The sequence below is a fragment of the Trachemys scripta genome, chromosome 10 (assembly GCF_013100865.1).
Source record: "Trachemys scripta elegans isolate TJP31775 chromosome 10, CAS_Tse_1.0, whole genome shotgun sequence".
In the NCBI taxonomy this organism is placed as follows: Eukaryota; Metazoa; Chordata; order Testudines; family Emydidae; genus Trachemys; species Trachemys scripta.
In genome coordinates, this window is record NC_048307.1 from 77,103,773 (window position 1) to 77,112,181 (window position 8,409).

Below are 8,409 nucleotides of genomic sequence, written 5' to 3' on the forward strand. Positions count from 1 at the left end.
CCCCCATTGGCCTGGGGCAGCGAACCACGGCCAGTGGGAGCCGCTGGAAGGGATGTACTGGCTGCCACTTCCAGCAGCTCCCATTGGCCTGGAGCAGCGAACCACGGCCAGTGGGAGCCACGGTCGGCCGGACCTGCGGACGCGGCAGGTAAACAAACAGGCCCGGCCCACTAGGGGCTTTCCCTACACAAGCGGCGTCCCAAGTTTGGGAAACACTGAATTAAAATACTGTAACAAATTGACTAGTCCATGTATGGGTTTCTATCACTGCTTAGACAGAATTAGAACTAAATTGTATGCCATTGGCTGTACATTGATAATAGTTAATGGATAGTCTCCTTAAAATACTCCTGGGGCAATTCTGCGCCACTGTGCATGCTCAGAACTCATGTCCCCCGCAGATTTCTTTACTTCCCCGCAGAAAAATGACTTTCTGACAGGGAAGCAAAGGGAAGCTGCAAGAGCAGTCACACACCACTCCCTAGCAGTGCAGACACATCGTTTCAGGCACCTGGAGCAGCCAGTAGAGGTAAATCACCGTGAGTCTGAGAACACCGCAGACAGTGGCTTCTACTCTGAGCTGGGATCAGCTGCTAGTCCTGGCTGGGCTGGAGGCAGGAGAGGACGGGACTTCCTCTTCCCCTGCAAGGAGTGGCTGGGTCTGTGTCAGACTCTCCCCCAGAAACCTCGCCCAGCTGCAGGAAGCTCAGCATCCTCTCCTGCTTCCTGCCCCCATCACTCCTCAGCTGTGGGGGGACGGGTCACTGTATGGGGAGCTGCTCCCCCATCCACCCAACCCCCATGCATCCAGACCTTCCATAACCGGACACCCCTGCCAAGGCTTATCCAGTACCCCTAGCCCTTCATAACCAAACCCCACCCCACTGAACCTCAACCTCTGCATCTGGAGACCCCTTGCAATCAGACCCCCTCCACCCAGACCACCCCCCACTGAGCTTCCTGCACTCAAACCCCCACATTGACAAGCCCCACCCCCCTGCACCACTCTGAGCCCCCACATCCAGACCCCCACACCACTGACCCCCAACTAGCTGCACCCAGACCCTCACCACACCACGCCCCACTCCCCCAGCACCCAGACTCCCCCGCTGAGACCCCCAAACCCAGATCCCTCTGCTCAGCCCCAACCACCTTCACCTTGGAAGCCCCTGCAGAGTCCCATTGCCCCTGCACCGAACACACACCCCCACGAGCCTCTGTGCTTCCAGATCCCCCCACACCTAAACCCCCCACTGAGCAGCCTGCACCCAGATTGTCCCAGATCATGCGATTAAAGACTGTATTGAAATTACACATAGATATAAACGGTCAATTATGTATCCAACATTCATTATTCACTATTATTATTTATTGTATTACCATAATGCCCAGTAGCCCTAGTCCTGGACCAGGACCCCATTGTGCTAGATGCTGTACAAATACAGAACAAAAAAGACAGCCCTTGTCCCAAACAGTTTACAATCTCAGTAATGTTAACTTTGTCAGGTCCTGATTCTTGAGGCTCTCTTAACAGGGCTTTTTATGGAATGCCCAATAATCTTATAAAAGAAAAAAGTAATAGTAGTAGAAAAAAATCGTAGTCCTGTTTGTTACAATGGGAGTACTTGCCAAATAAAGTGCTACTCAGCATGCACAAGAGTGGCAGAATTGGACCTTTAGTAAGCTTGGTGAAAATGTCCATGCAAACTGTGCTGCACAGGTACCATACCCAATTTTCAGTGGGTTATAACTTAGCCATGTCTATTTCCTAGTCAAAAACCGATTTTCTGCTCCCTACACCATTTTTGTCTGTAGAGCTCCCTACCATTTTTGTCTGTTCAAGAGAGGAAGGATAGATAGATAGATAGATAGATAGAAGGGGTGGATGGGGATAGATAGATAGATAGATAGATAGATAGATAGATAGATAGATAGATAGATAGATAGATAGTGGGAAAAGTGGATTTTACTGACTGAGAGTCAAACTCTGCCATCCTGATACATGCTGAGTGACACCTTACCCTGTACAAAATCCCACTGGCTGGACCTTCTTCTTGTACTCAAACTTTAATTTAAAAAAACCCAAAATCTAATGGGCAGAAAAATTCAGCCCCAAAGGTCGTTTCAGAAATGGATGAGCGACTGAAAACAGGTGGTTGGAATGGAGAATGTTATACAACTTTCATTATAGTAGTTTCCACTATTCCTGCTACAATACATCAAGTATTGGCTCAGGAGAGGACTTCCTGGTATAGTTTGTTTTATCCTATGTGCCAATTTGTAATTATTGTCTAGGCTTGATTCAGTCTAATGATTCATTTTTCTTCTCAACTCTGTTCATTTTGTTACCTTATACCTTCACTCATCTCCAGCGGATTTGTCCACCTGGAACATCTTGTCTGACACCTGGACTGTAAATTCTCTGGCATAGGGACAGTCTTTGTTATTTTATCTGCACAATTACTAGTCTGCTGGGCCCTGATCCTTGATTGGGATTCCTAGTTGCTATCATAAATAAATTATAAAATAATTAATGCCACATAGGCATATGCAGAGGAGTACAAAGCCCCTAGGCTTATACACAGTTTTTCTGCATATCTTTTTAATGGAAAGTCTATATTATAATTTCTGTCAGAAATTTTGTGAGAAAATATTTTTCTTGTGACTCTATGTAAATTGGATGTTGGGGGTAGAACATTATTCTCAGTTTCAATCTCTTTTCTATCACGTTAGTTGTACAGTCACTCCTCCCCGTGTTTACAAGGAGCCTTATACCTTCCCTCTTTCCACCTCTGGTTTATCATCCCTGAGATGGACTGACAAATAGAAAGACACACCTAAGCATACACAAAAGCAGATTTGATCCTCTACAGTGTGCCGCAAAATACCATCAGCCTATTTGCATCCTTACTAAAATGCCACTCAGGTGGAAAAATAAAGGGACTGTGGGGGTAGAGATGAAACAAGACAGTCAAAACAGTCACAGACCCTGGTCTCTCAATCTACCCTTGGCAAATATCCTAATACTCAGTCATATTTTAATTTTAACAGCAACTTTGCGACTGCTTTCTGGGGCCATGAATGAAGGGAGAGATACTCAACTATTTTTATTGCCTGCACTCTAGTTCTCCACATAGGACCCACTAGACTTTATTTTGGCTTCTGTAGCACTTTCAGGGCAGACTAACCTCTTTAACAGGCTCTAGCTCAGGGGTAGGCAACCTATGGCACGCGTGCCGAAGGCGGCACGAGAGCTGATTTTCAGTGGCCATCGGTCCGGGGGGCTCTGCATTTTAATTTAATTTTAAATGAAGCTTCTTAACCATTTTAAAAACCTTATTTACTTTACATACAACAATAGTTTAGTTATATATAATAGACTTATAGAAAGAGACCTTCTAAAAATGTTAAAATGTATTACTGACACGCGAAACCTTAAATTAGAGTGAATAAATGAAGACTTGGCACACCACTTCTGAAAGGTTGCCGACCCCTGCCCTACTAGTAGTAACCTTTCAAAGTATGAACAATCTGTATGACTAGCATAGGAGAACAGTGAGATTTATTCCCTCACTTTCTTCCTATCCCCCTTCAGAATTTATCAGCTTCTCAGGACACTGAGACAGAGCCAGGCAGCAGGGTATGATTTAGCTATATCAGTTTGAGGTGCTCTCACTGCAGCTCACGCACACACACCAAGGACCAATAACCCCTGACATTCTTGTATGCTCTGGCGGACAGAGGTAGCACACACGACAGCTAAGATTAGATTCAACTTCCATTCTAAGCCATCCTTTCCAGTTGCTCAGAAATTAGCAGGCTGACTTGTTTCAGACTCCATCTCAAGGTTAAACGTATAGGAAGTGTGAGCCAAATCAATTCAGCTGTTTATGAGTTGCATGAGTGAGAAATATAGTGTGTGTGATCGTGTCCCATGTATATGTAGGACAGACAAAACCAGTATGTCCTGAAAAGTCAAGAACTTGAAAGTCAAATGAAGTAAAAGTCTTAAATGAATCCACATGTTCCATAGAATCTCTATGGATAGTAATTCCATGCTCTAATAAGAATACAATAGTAGGGATCTATTACTGATCACCTGACCAGGACAGTGATAGTGACAATGAAATGCTAAGGGAGATTAGAGAGGCTATCAAAATAAAGAACTCAATAATAGTGGGGGATTTCAATTATCCCCATATTGGCTGGGTACATGTCACCTCAGGACGAAATGCAGAGACAAAATTTCTCAATACTTTAAATGACTGCTTCTTGGAGCAGCCGGTACAGGAACCCACAAGGGGAGAGGCAATTCTCGATTTAGTCCTGAGTGGAGCGCAGGATCTGGTCCAAGAGGTAACTATAACAGGACCGCTTGGAAATAGTGACCATAATATAATAACATTTAACATTCCTGTGGTGGGAAGAACACCTCAAGAGCCCAACACTGTGGCATTTAATTTCAGAAAGGGGAACTATGCAAAAATGAGGCGGTTAGTTAAACAGAAATTAAAAGGTACAGTGACTAGTGTGAAATCCCTGCAAGCTGCATGGACACTTTTCAAAGACACCATAATAGAGGCCCAACTTAAATGTATACCCCAAATTAAAAAACACAGTAAAAGAACTAAAAAAGAGCCACCGTGGCTTAACAACCACGTAAAGGAGGCAGTGAGAGATAAAAAGGCATCTTTTAAAGTGGAAGTCAAATCCTAGTGAGGTAAATGGAAAGGAGCATAAACACTGCCAAATTAAGTGTAAAAATGTAATAAGAAAAGCCAAAAAGGAGTTTGAAGAACAGCTAGCCAAAACTCAAAAGGTAATAACAAAATGTTTTTTAAGTACATAAGAAGCAAGAAGCCTGCTAAACAACCAGTGGTGCCTCTGGAAGACCAACATACAAAAAGAGCACTTAAAGATGATAAAGTCATTGAGGAGAAACTAAATGAATTCTTTGCTTCAGTCTTCACGGCTGAGGATGTTAGGGAGATTCACAAACCTGAGCTGTCCTTTGTAGGTGACAAATCTGAGGAATTGTCATAGACTGAAGAGTCACTAGAGGAGGTTTTGGAATTAATTGATAAACTTAACAGTAACAAGTCACTGGGACCAGATGGCATTCACCCAAGAGTTCTGAAAGAACTAAAATGTGAAATTGCGGAACTATTAACTATGGTTTGTAACCTGTCCTTTAAATCAGCTTCTGTACCCAGTGACTGGAAGATAGCTAATATAATGCCAATATTTAAAAAGGGCTCTAGAGGTGATCCCAGCAATTACAGACCGGTAAGTCTAACATCAGTACCGGGCAAATTAGCTGAAACAATAGTAAAGAATAAAATTGTCCGACACATAGAAGAACATAAATTGTTGGGCAAAAGGCAACATGGTTTCTGTAAAGGGAAATCATGTCTTACTAATCTATTAGAGTTCTTTGAAGGGATCAACAAACATGTGGACAAGGGGGATCCAGTGGACATAGTGTACTTAGATTTCCAGAAAGCCTTTGACAAGGTCCCTCACCAAAGGCTCTTACGTAAATTAAGTTGTCACGGGATAAGAGGGAAGATCCTTTCATGGACTGAGAACTGGTTAAAAGACAAGGAACAAAGGGTAGGAATAAATGGTAAATTTTCAGAATGGAGAGGGGTAACTAGTGGTGTTCCCCAAGGGTCAGTCCTAGGACCAATCCCATTCAACTTATTCATAAATGATCTGGAGAAAGGAGTAAACAGTGAGGTGGCAAAGTTTGCAGACGATACTAAACTGCTCAAGATAGTTAAGACCAAAGCAGACTGTGAAGAACTTCAAAAAGATCTCACAAAACTAACTGATTGGGCAACAAAATGGCAAATGAAATTTAATATGGATAAATGTAAAGTAATGCACATTGGAAAAAATAACCCCACCTATACATAAAATATGATGGGGGCTAATTTATCTACAACTAATCAGGAAAGAGATCTTGGAGTCATCGTGGATAGTTCTCTAAAGACGTTCACGCAGTGAGCAACGGCAGTCAAAAAAAACAAACAGAATGTTAGGAATCATTAAAAAAGGGATAGAGAATAAGACGGAGAATATCTTATTGCCCTTATATAAATCCATGGTACGCCTGCATCTCGAATACTGCGTACAGATGTGGTCTCCTCATCTCAAAAAAGGTATACTGGCATTAGAAAAGGTTCAGAGAAGGGCAACTAAAATGATTAGGGGTTTGGAACGGGTCCCATATGAGGAGAGATTAAAGAGGCTAGGACTTTTCAGCTTGGAAAAGAGGAGACTAAGGGGGGATATGATAGAGATATATAAAATCATGGGTGGTGTGGAGAAAGTGAATAAGGAAAAGTTATTTACTTGTTCCCATAATATAAGAACTAGGGGCCACCAAATGAAATTAATGGGCAGCAGGTTTAAAACAAATAAAAGGAAGTTCTTCTTCACACAGCACACAGTCAACCGGTGGAACTCCTTGCCTGAGGAGGTTGTGAAGGCTAGGACTATAACAGGGTTCAAAAAAGAACTGGATAAATTCATGGAGGTTAAGTCCATTAATGGCTATTGGCCAGGATGGGTAAGGAATGGTGTCCCTAGCCTCTGTTTGTCAGAGGGTGAAGATGGGATGGCAGGAGAGAGAACACTTGATCATTACCTGTTAGGTTCACTCCCTCTGTTCTTAAAGTTAGGACATACCAGAAACATGGTTGCCCATGGCAGCCTTAAATCTGCCCTCTCATGCTTGGCTGCTCTACATTATATCAGCTGCCTCTAAGGATCTGTTCTAGTCGCTTGTGGCTGCCAGGGTATAGGGACATCCCAGTCTGCTCCCTGCACCAAGGACCCTGAGAGGAGTAGCACAGGAGTCACTTGAGCCCTGTGCATCTCTCAAGGGAATCCTCAAGTGGCCCTTTAAGTGGGGGTTAAGGCTGTCTTGCACGATTGGAGTCGCACAAAGCAACTAGGGCTCAGATCCTCAAAGGTATTTAGGTGCCTAACTCCCACTGAAATTGGTATGATAGATGCCTAAATACCTGTGAGGATCTGAACCTAGATGAGAGATGAAGATCCGGGCCCCTGATATTTCTCTTCTCCACTTCTGAAGCTTGCTCAGTTCAAAAACTGGGGCCAAGGGAAAAATTCCACTCTCACTTACATCGATGGAGTCACGCCACTGAAGTGAAGTCACTGGGGCATCTGCCGTTTGAAGTCAATGGAGTTACTCCAAATTCACACCAGTGTAAGAGTAGAATGTTCCCAAAACCCTGCCTGCCTCACTCACACACATCTTACAACTGAGTTCAACAGAATAACATATGTGAGCGGTGTGTGTGTGTTTGTGCGTTTATATCACAAAATTTAAAACCCTCTATGCACCAGGTAAATATTGTTGTTTGATATCAGCAAGAAGAGATGCTGCTGACAAGAGTCAAAGTTCTTGAGCTGCCAAACAGTAATATGTGTGACACTGGCCTTTAAAATGTGCGAGAAACAAACAATGAGAAGTAGAACAGCAAGGGAGGAAGTTTGAAACAATATGGAATTTTATTTCTTTAAGGTGTCTATAACTTTGGTGTCCTGATTCAGCCTTGCTGGAGTCAGCAATGCAGAAGAATGAACGGTGAGAAAGCTGCGGTTTGGGTAGGAGATGAGTATATTTGGGACTAAAATGTGTGTCATGCTTCATCAGTAATCAGAGCTACTGGGCCAAACCTTCTCTCCTTGGACAAAATTTTGCACAAGAGTTCCCCGCAGGAGTCAGCCAAACTCTAGGCCACAGACCGCTAGTGAAGGTGCTTCTGGTCCACTCCCTTCTCCTACACGGAAATATAGGACCTGGAGTGAGGGGCAGAGGTGCTTTATAAACACTGTCAGATAGAGGCAGACAGGTCATGTCCACAGTGCACGTGAGGGTGAGAAACCCCCTGGATGACTTCTCCAGTGCTGTGCCTGCCAATGCAACAGAAATGCAACATTTCCACTCCTTCTGGCCTCCACACGCCCACATAAGGTGGCTCAGGACTGGGTCCTGTGATATACAATACAAACAGTAACAATCCCCTGTGAAAGGAGAAGAGGGGAAATAACAGTATTTATACCCTCATATCCTCCCCCATCCAAACAAGAAGTATTCCATTAAATGGACGATTTAGGGGGCAGCAGCTAAGCAAGAATAACTATAAAACCTATGGTTCAATACTACTACTACTAATAACAATAATACAACAGCTTTTATAACCTAGTTACAGACCTCAGCTATCATATCCATAGCAACTGCAGCAAGTGGTACATGGCATATATTTAGAGATCCACTGCACCTGTCTAAAATAGACGCCGCTAAATTATGTCACTGTACCTTTTGGCTGTATTTTATGGGCCCCAGATGCACAGTGCATTCACACCTGGCTTTTG